Source organism: Amblyomma maculatum, chromosome 9 (genome assembly GCF_055883805.1).
Source record: "Amblyomma maculatum isolate TAMU_Amacu chromosome 9, ASM5588380v1, whole genome shotgun sequence".
Classification (NCBI taxonomy): domain Eukaryota; kingdom Metazoa; phylum Arthropoda; class Arachnida; order Ixodida; family Ixodidae; genus Amblyomma; species Amblyomma maculatum.
Window position 1 is genome coordinate 3,814,148 of NC_139352.1, and position 16,199 is coordinate 3,830,346.

At 42.6% G+C, this 16,199-nt stretch overlaps 1 protein-coding gene across 2 annotated transcripts in view; it reads right to left on the minus strand.

Annotated features, from left to right (window-relative positions):
• Positions 1-15,073, minus strand: part of LOC146178113 (DNA (cytosine-5)-methyltransferase 1-like) — a 160,157-nt gene extending 145,084 nt beyond the window's left edge. Inside the window, exon 1 of one of the 2 annotated variants that reach the window (XM_084577941.1) lies at positions 14,981-15,073. The gene's annotated coding sequence lies outside the window, so the exon portion shown is untranslated. The remainder of the gene's footprint in view (positions 1-14,980) is intronic. The other variant, XM_084577942.1, reaches the window with a different exon arrangement.
• Positions 15,074-16,199: the final 1,126 nt, after the last annotated feature.

A 16,199-nucleotide genomic window follows, 5' to 3' on the forward strand; every position in this document is an offset into this window, starting at 1 on the left:
ACTTTCCAGTCGCTTACCGACACATCCACAACTGAGCGTCCTTTTGGCTTTAGCCCAGCCGCTTCATTCGTCCTGGAGCTACTAGGAATCGCCCTTTTGTTCATCCCCAGTAACATGTGGGACGCCTTCCAACCTGGGGGGCTCATCTTTTGGCGCCATATCATTAATGCTATTGTGACTGGTCATAGGATTTCCTTGACAGGAAACCCTATGCCGGAGTACCCAGGTTCAATCCCGACCACTGGCAGCTGTTTTTCGATGGAAGATAAATGGAGTAGCATCTGTGTTGTATGACATCAGTGCATGTTAATGAATGTATACTGTGAAGACACCAGCAGTATTAGGTATTTCAGGTAAACAGGAATCCAACAAAGGTTGCACTGAGACAAAATCTGCAGACCACAAAAAAGCAGAATGCATTTGCTAAATGCACTCCTATGTTTTATGCATTTATATTTGACAGCGCTGCACTATCACATCAGACAAACTAGTCACCAACAGAGCATCATCCCACCAGACTGAATATATATATCCACTGCAGGGCCTCTCCTATACCCATCATTAACAAAGTTCTATGCTTACTACATCTATTCCATCCTTGTCAATTTCATAATTTCACTCGGTCACATAACTGTCTGCAAACCACTGCTATGCTTGCCTTCCATTAGAATCCACTGTGTCACACTTATGGACACATGCTTATCTTGCCTTCAGGCTACATGACTTGCCTAAGCCCATTTCTTCTTAATTTTACTAAAATGTCATTAACTCAGATCTGTTTCCAGATTCATTTGGCACGCTTTCTGCCTTTTAACATTACTCCTACCATTTTGCACTCCATAGCCCTCTGCACGGTGCTCAATTTAGGTTGAACTCTTTTCGCTAGTTTTCATGTTCTTGAGCGATACCGGAAAGCTGCTAGTCATAACCTACGAGAATTTGCCAAATGCACGCCATCCTATCTTTTTCTCCTAGTCATTACCCTTTTGAGGTCTGGATCTGTAATTACTACCCATCTTAAGTAGACATACTCACCTACCATTTACAGTGCTTCAATACGTATATCACAAACTGCTGTTCCTCTCTAAATCTGTTGAACATTACCTTAGTTTTTTTCAGCCTTTTTAAGCCCACCCTTCCGTTTTGCTTATCTAGGTCATCGATCATTCTTTGCGATTCCTTCCCTGAATTAATTTGCAAGACAATGCCAACACTGAATCACAGATTACTGACATATTCTTCATCAACTCTTGTCCACTGCTGTTCCAATTCGAAGTCTATGAATACCTTCTCTAAGCAAGCTGTTCACAGCAGTGGGAGATCACGTCTCCTTGCCTAACACCTTTCTTTATGAGAATTTTATTTTCTTTATAGAGGGCTCATCAGCTCAACTACATACGGCTCATCTACAACTTAATTTTGCCACGGCTGCATAGAAGCTGAGGTTGTTATTGTGTCAAATGCTTTCTTGTAATCAATGAATGCAATGTATAGGGATTGGTCACATTCTGGGCAGTTTTGACCACTTTGTTGATACCATGGATATGGTCGATGGTAGAGTGCGCCCCTCCTGAAAACCTGCCTGATCTTTCCGTTGATTGAAGTCTACAGGTGCCCTGATTCTATTAGTGCATACCTTAATAAACACCTTTCATGTAATGGATAGAAAGCTAATCGGTCTGTAATTTTTTAAAATTTTACCAACACCTTTCTTATCGACTATAGCATTTTTCCAAGATTCTGGTACCTTCAATGTCATGAGGCATTGCGTATGCAGGTTGGCCAGTTTTTCTAGCGTGACATCCCAACCACCCTTCAACATATCAGCAGTTACCTGATCCTCCTCAGCTGCTTTCTCCCCTTTCATAGCTTTTAAAACTTTCATTGCCTCATTCTTTGTAGCTTGCAGAATGTCTAATTGATCTTCACTACTGATAATCTCATTATCATCCTAATTACTTCATTACTGTATAGATCAGTGCAGAACTCCTTAGCTACTTTAACTATCTTATCCATATTAATAATGATATTGACTGCCTTATCTCTTAATGAATACATCTGATTTTTGCCTGTGCCTAGCTTCCTCTTGACCCCTTTTAGGCTGCCGCCATTCTTTAGAACATGCTCAATTCACTCCATGCCATTCTATGTACCTTACGCTTATTGATTAGCTTTGATAGCTCTGCAGTTCTATCCTTTTTGTTAAATTGGAGGCTTTCATGCTCTGGTATTTCTTAATCATATCTTTCATCTGTTCAGACAACCTACTGGTATTCTGTCTAACTATCCTACCCCCTACTTCTGCTGCACACTAACTAATGATATATCTGCAATGATTGCTCACTGCACCTACACTAAGGTCGTTTTCCTCAGTTCAAGCTGATTATCCGTCGAGATCATAAATTTCTCTACTTTCCTGCTCATGGCTAACCTCTTGATGAGCAACTACCTTAATAGTTCTCTTTTTATTTCCTGTTTAAATCTGGACTAATTCGAGAGCTTACCATTTTATAGTCACTACATCGCACCTTTCTGATTATCTCTACGTCCTGCACGATGCCAGCGCAAGAGAATAGGAAGTCAATTTTCTTTTCACTCTCCCCATTCAGGCTTTTCCAAGTCCACTTATAGTTATTCCGTTTTGCTGAAGAAGGTATTTATCATCTGTAAATTATTGTGCTCTGCGAACTCCATTTTCATTTTCTCTTCTTTAATAGAACACTACCACTGCCACCACCCCTCCTATTTCTAGAGCCAACAGGGAACCTGCACAGCCCATGGGATGTGCCTAAAGTTGGTTTTAATATAAGCAAGCACATAGCAAAACAGAGCAGAGGAGTTTCTGGGGTGTGGCTGTGGTGATCAGCAGACTGTATGCATTCTCTTTCATGCACAGTATTTCGTGGATTTAATGTTCTCAAGCAGGACTTTTTGACGGGCTAGTTGGTACATGATCTTGATTCTTATAGCGCTGAAGAAACACCACAGGACGAAAGACACAAAAAGACAGAAGCACAACTTTCAACTTGGAAGTTGGAAGTTGCGCTTCTGTCCTTTTGTCTCTTTCTTCCTGTGGTGTTTCTTCAGCGCTATAAAAATCAAGATAATGTTCTCAAGAGCTGCAACTTCTAGAAAAGGGCACAAGCTGACTGCAGCAGCTGTCTGCCAACTTGGCTACAAGCAGTGCTGTCATGGCATTACAGAAATCATACCGTCTCTGCACAGGTTTAGAAACTAAACTGTAAGTAGTTAAGTAGCCGCTACCAGCCTGTTGATAAATGATAGATAGGAGTTATCAATGACCTGCAATAAGGAAGTGTGGGCTAGAGTTACCACATCCTGTAGTTTCCTCAGCTTCAGCGTGTACTCTTCGTCTGTAAGAGCCAAGGGTGAACTAATCGATGGATGGCATTCCAATCAGTGCGAAGAAATAGAAGAGAATGAGTGCAAACTGGAAAGAGCAAAGTTGCTATGCATTGTTTCCTGCACAGGACTAAACCTGCGGCTACTGTCATTTTAACAATGTGACACATGCACAACCCCCTCCCCTGGGCATGCCTGCTGTGGCCAAAAGTCAGTATTGAGAATTTCGCAACCACAAAGAAAAAATACACAGCGATTAGTGACGTACATCCCTCAAGTAATTAATCGTAAAACCAAGTCATTCTGCATTGAAGAAAATCTACTTAATTGCCAGAGATTCTTACATATGCTGAAATAAATGTTGCATGAACAATTTTTGGCACTACATAAGCAACCAAACTTGAACACTTAAGTAACTTTCAAACCAAAGACATTTTTACTTCTCCTGCAGGCATGAACCTTTTATCTGAAAAAAAAAGCGAGCTAATCCTACAGGTGAGTTGTTTTCAAGCACGACTCACTGTGCATCTCCAAACTTTTTAAGATATCACTAGATAAGTAATGATAGTTTATTGCTAGGAGGATCATCAGCACATGCCAGCTGGTTATTACCTCTAACTTATCACAACACTGGATATTTGGAGATGTCGTTGACTGCGTTGCTTTGCTATCTAGATGGTCACAGCACCCACTCTACGACACCATATATAGCCTTTGTCAAAAGTGCAGAGCCCAGGGGGTCTGCTTCTGAAGAGTGGAGTGTTTATTTAGCATTAGTGGAGGTCCTTCTGGTTGGAGAGGGTAGGACAAAAATCTTATCAAGAGGTTAGGAACACTGCAAGTGCCTTACGAGCCGCAAGAAGTGGCTAAGAAGCAGACCCCCTGGGCTCTACATTTTGGACAAAAAATGTGTCAGCATTCACTGTCCCGTTGTTGACTGCAACTCCTTTCCATCCATCACGCAAAGGCTCACGCAAATGGATGAGCCACGCTCAACAGTCTGATGTTCAAGTGTGGACCTCAAGCTCTCACGCTATTCAAGCAAGAGCTTTTCCCACCGCACTCTCACCTCAAGAGTGAAAAATGATAAATTGAATAAACAAAATGGTACTTTATGTATAGCAGGTATAGCATATAGCATAAAGATGCATTATGAAGCGTTAGAAAGCAGCACATTCACTCTTTTGCAGAGCTATAGTGGAATCAAATACAAAGCAATCTTTTTATCATAGCCGAGCACTTGTAAACGCAGCAGCATGCCTTCAATTTCATAACTTAGCCCCCCTTCTATGCCTCCAACTGCCGCAGCCACAGGCATTCTACTAAGCGAGTGGTGCGATGGTCAGTAGGTAGTGCTAGTAGTGCACGAGAAACTACAGAGCAAGTCCCCTACTCCATATTCACCCACAGCCTAGTCTCAAGCCCGCTTCATGCCTACCTTGTGGCATTGGAGTCATCCATAAGTACAGTATACTGCCTTTTTACTTTACCCGGTGCCCTACATTGTCTTTAGTCTGCCTTGTGCCAAGGCAACCACTGAAGGATATAAAAATCTGCTAGAGCCAAGACAGCACAGTGGAAGTTAAGCCACATGGTGCCATCTTGTGGTGGGCAAAAAAAAAGCGCTGGGCCGCCGCACGCTGCATCGCACCCAGTGCCATGATTTTTCCTATGCAAAACAGTCCTTGTAAATTCCAGTGCTTCCATGTGCTGATGCAACAAGTATGGCTGCATCATGCATAGTATAACAATGCACAAATTGTGTGAATCCAACTCCGGGGATCACAATCCGTAGATGAGTATGAGTGCTGCTCTCGAAAGCTGACGGGGTGCTTGTTTTCAGCAATGGCTTATACAGCTCGCTTGATCAAAAAGCTGGTGGCAGCATAGTAGTTAGTAGTAGTGGTATTGATTAAGTAGTAGGTTAGATGGTTTATGGTGTTTAACGCCCCAAAGCAACACAGGCTATGAGGCGTCATAATGGAAGGCTCTGGAAATTTCAAATGTTGGGGGTTCTTTAACGTGCATTGACATCCCAACCTTGCTTTTTGCCATCGAAAAGTGGCCAGCACAGCGGGGTTCGATCCCGCATCCTTGGGCACACCTTTCAAGCACCTTAACCACTACCCTCTTATGGCAGGGCAGTGGTAGTAGTGATAGTAGTAGTCACCACTGTGTATCGGAAATAATCAGGGGCTGCATTAGAGGTGATACCATGGTGGTGGTTCTAATGACTGATGATTGAAAGATGATCAATTGCCAATGAAGAGTCAATGAAATAATTACAATTAATTGATTAATGGATGAAGTAGATGAAAAATTTGGGAAAAGGGGGTTCAAAGGTATCAAAGTACTCAGAATGAAAAGGCAATGCTTGACGATGCTAATTCAGAAAATTTAGTGTGGAATTGATCAATTAATTGAAAAATTGAAAGAAATGAAAAACTTGAAAAAGGGGTTTCAAGGTGCCAAAATGCACAAAACAAAAAAACTAATGGTTGACTATGATAATGAAGAAAATTTAATGTGTAGATGATTCAATAAATTGATGTAATTTTAAAAATCAAAAATTGGAAAAAGGGCTGGTTGTTTTCAAAAATCAGTAAAATCATAAGCTAAGCAACTATCGTGAAACATAAATGGTGAAAAGACCATTATCAAACGCACAATTTTCCCATAAAAACTTCAAATAAATGCTCAAAATTAGGGGGACACTTAAGCTCTACTGTTACGACGTGATAGCATTTCAGGCATATGGATGTTTTTCACTTTTGAAAGTTTGTAATTCATTAAATTTTGATTTTTTAAATTTTTAAAAATTTTATACACTTATGCTTAGCATCAGCAAACATTGCTTTTCCATTCTGATCAGTTTGACACCACTGAATGCGTTTTCATTTTTTAGTTATTTAAATTATTGAATTGATCAAATATGCACTCTAAATTTCTTTAAGTATCAAGCATTTCTTTTTCATTCTGAGCATTTGGTACCTTCGAACTTCCTTTTTCCAATTCATTTTCCAATTATTCAATTCACCAATTGTACACTAAATTTTCTAAATTAGCACCATCAAGCACTGGCTTTTCATTCTAGGCATTTGACACCTTGGAACCCCACTTATTCCCAATTTCTCATTGTCTTCCATTTGAATTCGGTAATTGAATAATTAGTCCAAATATTACTTTTAGCATCAGCAAGCAGTGGCATTTCACTGTGAGCATTAAATCCCATTATCCAATTTTTCATTTTCTCAATTCAATTCATGAATTGACCAATTACACATTCTAAATTTTTCCAGTTAGCATCATCAAGCATTGGCTTTTTATTAAGGCACCTTTGAACCCCTTTTCGAATTTTTTTCATTTAATTCATAAATTATTCGATTAACTTTAATGATTGCAATGACTCGTCATCACCAGTGATTGTCCCTTTCTTTCCTTGGCCTTGTGCCGTTGCGCTGCTTCACTAGATATGTCCGTCCAACTCGCCCACCAGTTCATGTTGTACGCTTTTATTGTCAATCACTAGAACCACAGCTTACCATGATACCATTTTTTTCATGCAGCACTCGACTATTTCCGACATGCAGTGCCAACAACTACTACTACTACGACGACGACTTTTCGGCCGAACAAGCTGTGTAAGCTATCACTTAGTATTTGTTTTATTTGCATTTTTATATCTCCCGACATAAAATTATTCGAAAAAGTACTAGAAGGCTGTATCGACAGCGGTAGCAAGGTGCTGTGCTGTCCGCATCTTGTCCATCGCAAAATGGCCACCCCCGGCTTCACGCCGGCCCATTGGTAAGTATAGGAGACTTCCACTCCAGCAGTTTATTATATCCTTCTAGGGCGACCATGAGCAACTTGTAGCAGAGGTATGACTTCTGCACCACCAGGCAATAGAAGAGGGTCATGACATTATCTACCGGTGGCTACCAGGCCATAGTGGTATTGTTGGCAATGACTTAGGTGCTGATGCTGCTCAATAATCTCACGATACAGCCAACATTGTCCAGATTCCAGTGACAAGAGCTGACGCAGCAAGACACCTTCAGCTACTTGGCCAAGACGTGACTATACAGACATGGTCTACCCCTGGAGGCTGGACGTCATGTTCACACCACTTTGATCCCTTACTTTAACAGTAAATACCAATCGGCCTCCCCCCAATCTGATGCTACTCTGTTGTGCCGCCTGTGGCTGGGAGTGGCATTTGTTTATGCCTAGTTCCACGTCATCACAATGGCAGACTCTCCAATATGTGAACAGAGTAGGTGTGATGAAACCATTGGGCACATACTTTGTGACTGCCCTCGGTTTGAGCAAGAGCATGCCTCCCTGGCTGCTACCCTCAACAACTTGAACTCTTGTCCTCTTACACAAGGAAAGATTCTGGGACCTTGGACCAAAACTTCGTCACAAAGGAAAACAAAGGTGCTTTCGAAACTTTTAAAGGACTTGGTGTTGAATTCACAATTATATACTTTAAATGCACACCTTCTGTCCTTTAACTTAATGGACTATGGACCGGTAAAAATCTCATTTCCATTGCTGCTCTTTCTTTCCTTTATCTCCTTTTGTTCCCCTCCCCATATGTAGCGTAGCCTACCAGCATTACCTAGTTAACCTCCCTGCATTTCTGGTCTATCTCTCTCTATATATACACTTATTTGCCCAGTGGAAATTCTATCCTTATAGAAGCTTTTGACTGCCTGGCCATCGCAGCTACATGTAGACATGTAGGCGTGGAGGACCTTCAATTTATACTGTTTACTAAACTTAATTATATGATGCCTACCACCCTCTCATGGATACTATAGGACTCATCTAGATTAATAGCTATGCTTCTTAACAAGGAATCCTACACCTAGTAGCTCTAATAAACCTTGACAGCCCAGTACATGCCCATTGTTTAGTACAGTATATGCCTCATTCACCTCCTAACCTCAACAAGCCCTATGATATCCCATTTAATGCCCATTATTTCCTCAGATAGCAGTGCTAGACTAGACTCAATAGATAGGTGTCCAGCATTAAACATTTCCAGGTTCAGCACAGCAGACACATGTAAAATGAAAACAGAAATTTTACGAAAACAAATTTCCTGTCAACACTAGCTCTCCCAGACAAGTCCAAAATTACACAAGTTATGCGCCGATTCTCGGTAAATAAAAAAACTTTATCGAGAAGAGTGTTAATTCAAGTTTATTGGTAGCTCATGATGAGGGTGGAAAAGCAAAGGGCACAAGGGCAACAGCAGAAGAGCAGACAGGATAAAGCACTAAATAGAAACAGCGCTCGTCGCTTCCACTTTTACTTAGCAGCTTAATAATGCTAGTAATGCTGTCAAAATATTTCTATTTATCTTTTAATAAGATCAAGAATGGCTGGTTGCCATTGTGATAAAGATGCACGGCCTGCCCGAACTTATTTTCGGAAAAGCGTGGACAGGTTTTTGGAAATTCAGAAAGCTGCTGCGGAACCTCTTGAGTGGCTCTCATGACTAGAGCCTTTGTTGTGTATGCGTGAATTTTAGTGCAGTGAAGCGCATTTCATGCTGCCTGATTATGATACGTAAATATGTAAATAGCATTTTGTGTGATTTTTGTTGATTTTGTTTTGGTGAAATATGATGTGTTAAAACCACGCAATAGAAAAAAAAAAAACCTTACATGCCCTATTCAAAATTGTGCAAGGAAACCACCAAATAATCCTACAACATACATTTAGCATGTTGGACGCAATATGAAACATAATACAAGGATGGTGCACGTTATCAAAAGTGTGCAATGAAATACGAAGCAAATACAGTACTTCACATGATGTGAAAGAAACCAAATTTAAGCGTTCTTTACTTGAATGAAGACCATATCATAAACAAATGGCTTTTTAGTGCACAACTGTTGCTCTCTTTAATCACAATTAAACAGTTCTTTGGGAACTGCTGTTCCGGTTTTCCCGTTGTGAACGCGAGTTCTGATACAGTGGTGCCGCCATTTACCGAGAAAAACAGCAGCTGGCATCATTCAATTGAATATAATTGGTCAAAAGGATGCGTTCCCGCCAATTACGTGCTAGATTCTAATCGAATTCAGTTTCACTTATTCGGATTCCTGGTCTTGCCTTAGTTATATGTGCTGCTCATCCCCAAAGGCGTACTACCACCACCAATTTCATCACGCGATGCAAGATATTACGTAATGCCGACTATGCCCCGAAAAGGCAGGAATAATGAAAGGCTGTGGCTAAAGGTACGTCGGACGGACCCGATCAATGGTCTTAAAGGTACGTCCAACGGACCCGGTGCGTTTTTCTTCGGGATACGTCGGACGGATCCGGGAAATATTTTTCAGAGGTACGGCGGAACCCGGTCGGTGGGGTTCAAGTTTAACGTCCGACGGACCCTATGCATTTTTATCCGAGATACGCAAGGTAGATGGATGGGGATGGGCCTTTTGGACTTGGGATACGTCGGAAAAGCCGGATGTGTAGATTATAGTGTTGTAGTGGTTACTTAATTCTATGACCTAATTGGTAGCGATAGTCAAATGTAGCCAAATCGAAGTTGATATGAGGTGTGCGGTGGATCCAAGCATATGTGAAATGTGAAATTACGAAGAACAGTACAGTGGCAAGAATACAGCTAGAATGGGTGATAGACAACGTGACGGCATGATGATAGATTTACGCGAGTTGGACAGCGGCAGGGTGGCAAGCACGACCAGAGCGCAAGCACATGTAATCGCGATGTTGACGGCCAGTCCACAGCCCGTACGCCCGCTCATTTGGTCCTCGTTATCATGTGGATTATCGTGTACGACGGTAGTTATGTAGTTTTGATTCTTCAAAGTTTCCTCACTTCAATCTGCGATGAGATGCGTCACGTAACGCGCCGCTTTCTGCTCGTATATGTGCTTTGCGGTGCTGCAAGTTCTACATACATATACAAGCGGCGCTGAAAAAGCTGGGTACCGCCGATGTGTCTCTAGCCCTAGCATCGCGTCATCCTCGTTTGTTGTGCAAATGGAGGTGTAGGCGCCGGTTTGTGCTTTCCGTGAAATGCTATGATGTCCGTGCTACGTCGTAACGAAAGTGCTGTGTGAGACTACGAAAGTGCCGTGATGTGATGCGTGCGCCGATGTCCGGACGGACATCAGCGTGCCCATTTATGATCGCCGATGTTCCGAGTGCATGCCAGTGTTTATTAGGTGCAGTGGTAAGTCCAAAAACGTGGCGTAAAGAGATTCACACGCACTGTGCAACAGCCAGACAATAAGTCATCGACAATTTGTTATCAGACTGCACTACAGAGCTCAAAACTCGAAAAATGTGGTGTTTCTACAAAGTACACGCCTATTGTTTACATTAGTGCGTTTTGAAGCCTCGAAAAAAAAAAAATTAAATGGCAATACCTTAACCTGGCCTTGCACAAAGTTGTTGGGAATGCACATGATACAGTTTTTGCATGTTGGAGTAGACAGAAAAATAAGTGCCCAGCCCACACTGTCGAGATATTACAGGTGAAATGGTTCTGGCTTCTGGGAAATATTAGCTGCCTGGCACAGCATCTTCCTAAATGTTCAAGCTTTGTACTATTATTGAAGGCCACTTTATCATTAATAAAGGAACGAATATGGTTTATGTGTTAATGACTAGTGCTTTTCCACTGTATTATGTATTCTTTTTTTTTTTAGTTTTTATATTAATTTCTTTTGCATTTTGGTGCTAGACAAACACAAATAATTCACTTTTAAACTTCTCAGTCCAAAGCTGAACATGAATATCTGCCATGCATGTGACAGCTGGAATGCAGGGCCCATATTCCGCATTGTTATCGAAGTGTTGCTATCTTATGTGACCTCGAGTCATCTGATTGGTCGAACCCGGAACCGGAAGAGGTAGCAAAATCATGTTCCGGCGCTTCCACCAATCAGGTGACTCGAGGTCAAGGAGATAGCGACGCAAACTCGGAATACGGGCCCTGGAAAGGTTGACGTGCATAGCATGTACTTACACACTGCGACATCTCAGCAACGCGTTCAGCTATTTGCCCCAAGGTCGTGATATTTAATCCCAGTGATGGCAGCCGCACTTTGGTGGAGGCTAAAAAAATGTAAACGCATATGTTTTCTGCGAAATGTCATTGCAAAGTACAAAGTCCAGGCAGTCAATTTATCTAGAGCTCTCCACTGCAGTATTCTTCATAGCTACATTAGTCACTTTAGGATGTAAAACCCTACATGCCACATGTAGGATGTGTTGTTTTTTTAGATTTTGTAACCTCTCATCTACGTTGCGCAACATTTGGCTAATTGTAGTTCTCAAACAGTTGAAGATAAAACTAATGCTGTTCTTGGCATGGTTTCCCGCTTGAATTAATTTGCTAATTGCAGTTCTTTGAAACTTGCATCACTGCTCGACAGTTCAAATAGCAGGCAGTTGAATTACAGGAATGATGTGGATCATGCATTTTAGTTCTGACAAATGGAAAGTAACGGTCCCCTCCATGCATGCATAGGTGCCCTTAGACAAATACATACTCGGGTGTGTGATTTTGATACATATCAAGGGTCGACAGAAAGCCATGTGGAGCCAGTGTGATATTCTTCATGGAGACTAAAATAACATTGTACAACAGCTGGTGTCCACTGCAGAAAAATTTGATCATTTTGTGTGTGATTAACTGACCATGAATGGCATTTTAATCGGAGTAATATATAATATCTAGTTTAACATCCTAAAACAACTATGAGGGACGCAACAGTTGAGGGCTCCTGTATAATTTCGACCAAGTGGGGTTCTTTTACATGCACTGACACCATACAGTGCATGACAGCCTATTGTTTTGCCTCTATTGAAATGCCTCTTCCGTGGCTGGAATCAAATCTGCATCCACGGGTTCAGCAGCCAAGCACTTTAACTACCAAGCCAGCACAACGGGGCCAAGTAATAAAATGGACGCCATTACATTTCCTTCTGGCCTGTGGTTTCCTTCACAGAACTAATGTATACAAGAAAAAGTAAATAGCAAATACTTTTTTAGCACATTATATTCAATTGTCAGTAAACAGCCTCTAGGAAGAAATTTCTCATAATATTTGCATGGAAACAATGAACATCTTACAAAAACAAAACAGTGCACTCACTGCACTCCTATTGTTAATGGGCAAGGTTGCATCTATGCTACTACACTGCACTTCTCATAAAAAAAAAAACCACAAGCCCCATCTGCTTTGGCCAATCACTTGATGAAACTAACAGACAGATGTTGCACACCACAGACTGGTCTTCTCGCACCCTATCTGCATTCGTTGGATTTCAATTTCATGCCTTTCCACTTAGCTTCAACTGTTGCCAGCATTACTAGTCACCCATCTTTTGTGAAATATTTTTTACGCTGTTCAGATCAGCATCCTTGTTAACGGTGGTCTCGGGCATTCCCGATGCTACCATTTTCACATCTTCCTCACCTAGAAGAATGAAGAAAATGGCAAGCCTTGAGCAGACAAAAAATTAGGGAGGCACCTTATTTCCACCTGTAAGGGTATGATGCACCAGTGTTAATGGCTCTTGTCTGTAGATCCCACCGTGGATTCCCATTCATTTACATGCCCTTTGCTACAAACTTAATCACTAATTCCTTAATTCATGTCTCTGTTATCTCACACATACTCATTAGCATATGGTCGTAGGCTGCCCTGTTATGTGATAGACAACCTGGTGTTGACCTCTGTAAGCCTCGCGTTAACCAAACTGCACAAACATTACTCCATGGCCTGGGAGTAACCTTTCTTACTCGAAGCTGAAACATCCCGGAACACATTTCAAACTATAACTTTGTAAGCTCAAGTTAACAGCTCCTGCCATGTCATGTGGCCTCGTGACAATTGGCTTGTGGTCCTTTTGGCTTGTGCACAGGGTCTGTCTGTTAATCATGGTGGCTAATATGCATGAAAAAGACATTTTTGCACAAACATTGGTGGCAAATCGTCAAGTGGTGCACTGCAGATTCTAAAATGTATACCTATATGCATGCAAGGGCGGCATCATCACATAGCATAATCGAGAGTTCTGTCGGTGCCTGCAGTTACATGGCACTCCAATGCTCATTAAAGGACCACCTGAGACAATGGTTGTTGTTACCTGTTCTAACAGCATGCTGGCACCATTCCACTGAGCGATGGACATATATATGCATACCTTAGATAGCTCATGATAATGGGTCTCGTTTATTGCTATGACTTCCAAGGAGTTCCAAAGGTGCAGCGCACATTTTCTACCGTGTACCGAAGTCAGGCGACGCATGCATATCTCCCGCGCTCGTTTCAAGCTGCGGCCGTTCAATCGGGTCACGCTAACCTCGAGCATGCCGGCGTTTAAACTACATGTACGCAAACTTCAACGACAAGAAAGAGATGCAGGCTGAGTACTTGTCTAGACTTTCCCTTAATACCAAAAAACATTGCTGTTTGTAGGGAAGTGGATCATTCGCGCTTCTGGCTTTCCGGTTGTGCACTCATGTATTGCGGTGAAGCGGGTCTTCGCCTCGGTCTTCGTCTCGACGAGTCGACGTGCAGCTTGCCGCTGTAGCAGCGTAGGCCTCTAGCAGATTCGGCATGTCTTTTTCCACGGCTCTGAGATAGAATCTAAAGGAAGGATTTAACTAGAAACATCCTATTTCTGTCTGCATACGTGAGGAACGAGCATAATGGCATTTGACATACAGGACGCGTATATACATACTTTGTACGGCCGAATGTTCTGCAGGGCGAGGTGTGTGTGTTGTGCCAGCGCTCGATCTTCGGAGGTCGATGCAGAATCTAAGACAGCGTACATGCTAGGAATAGCTCGCTTGCATTGAATGTGCGTGTCTTGGTGCCAGCTGGCGGAGCTGGTGCAATACGTCGCATCGCCTGCAGCTATGTGCGTGACAAGCAATGCTTGCCGCACACAATCCTGAGTGAAGAGCGTGATCTATGTTAGAATGGATGAACTTTTTGTAGCACCTCATCGGGAGTCGCGGCTAACTGATATCATAGCGTAGCAACTTGTGGAACGAACATACGCGTTCGACGTGCATAGAGTCATGAGCCTGTATATCGACGTCCGCCGTATCTTTACGAGAATAGAACGGGTACGTCGGACGTACCTTTAGACACTTCGATAATGAAAACGGCGCAGCCACAGTGTCAACAGACTGCGGGAGGCACCAGTCAGCGCCTGCTCGCTGAACAAGGCAGCCCAGAGTTGAGGAACAACACGAGTAGGGTCGTGTACTAGGATCGTGTAGTTTTCCGACGGCGGGTTACCGCGACGCGCGCGGCGTCGATGATTGTAATTTACCTCAATGGAACGCGAGATCAAACTAGCAGCTATCAATATTCCGCCTATCGCGTAGCAACCGATTCATGTGCCAGCATTAATAAACTGTGCGGCAGTAACTCAATGCCAGTTGTGAACTTGGAACCACCATTTCCCACGTGCGCTTTACCATCAAGCGTATCCGCTGTTAGCGCTTCGCCAACGAAGGAACCTAAAACACAATGGCCTTTGACGACTTGCGCATACGTAACAAACTTGTATATTTAAAAAATGTCCACACAGAACTCACCGCATATGAGGATCTGTCACACTTGCAAGGACAGCACCGCCACCGTGACAACATAGGTGACAATCCGTTGCGCGGGCAGACCACCGTACCAACTTCACGGCGCATGCGTCAACGTTACAGAAGCCTATTGGCCACAATCGTCTGCTGCGTCAGAATTGGCGGGCAATTCGAATATGTGTGACGGGATGAGTGCGCTTTGCATGCCTCTAGCTGCGCTTTGGGAATTGGAATAATGGCTTAGAAGAACTTCTTGTTGGGCGAGTTGGTGCATACTATTGTAGGAACAATTAGTTGCGCAAAGAACGGCACGCACAGGAAAGAACACAAGGTAGACAGAAAGAGCGCCGTTACGCTATAAGCCTCAATTGAGTTGAGAGCTTGCGCTCAACTGTGTGTGTCATTTTCTTTGCGTGTGTGTCGTTCTGTGCGCAACTCGTTCCTGGATACTTTGTTGGGCGAGTTGGTACATATTCATTATTAATTTAAACAGCGCGAACACGAAGACAAAGGACAAAATAAAAGAAAGCCAGAGTACAAGCGCTGACTCACAACTATGCCTAAGCCCTTAATTTACTCCAAGGCCCAGATAAAAACAAACATGACGAAAACGAAATATGCCTAATGGCAAACTTGCGTACAAAAAAAAAACGAAACAATCACGTAAAACAACCCCTGGGTTCACCTGCTGCACAAATGTCACCCAAAAAAGACACCTCTTTGCTTGAAAGAGCAAGAGAAGTCTTGCTGACACACTTATTGTCCGTTGCAATAAAATATGATTCCACTATCTCTCTCGTCATCTTTTCTTTGTGGCGATACAAAATCCTAACCTGGTCAAACTTAGGAGTGCATTTAATTCTTCTTCTCCTTCTTCATTGTTTCACATGAATAGGGGAGGTGTTATATACCGTCGGTCGAAAAACAATGGGTGAAAAAAGGCCGAAAGAAGGGAGGATTCAGCCGGGCCGGCCTTGCCCCAGTCGGCACCCTCTGCGGACCACTGATGCCAAGACACCCCCCCCCCCCCCCCCCCCACTTCACGTACCCCTACCCTTCACACACTCACGCCATCCTTGTTTCCTCCTTTTATTTGATTTTTAGCGACTGAATTTTTTCCTGCCGTTTTCCAGGAAGATAATAGCGCAACAAATTTCTTTGACATTACATGAGAACAAGCGAGATTACAGATGTAATCGGTCGAATATATGTAAAAACGCTG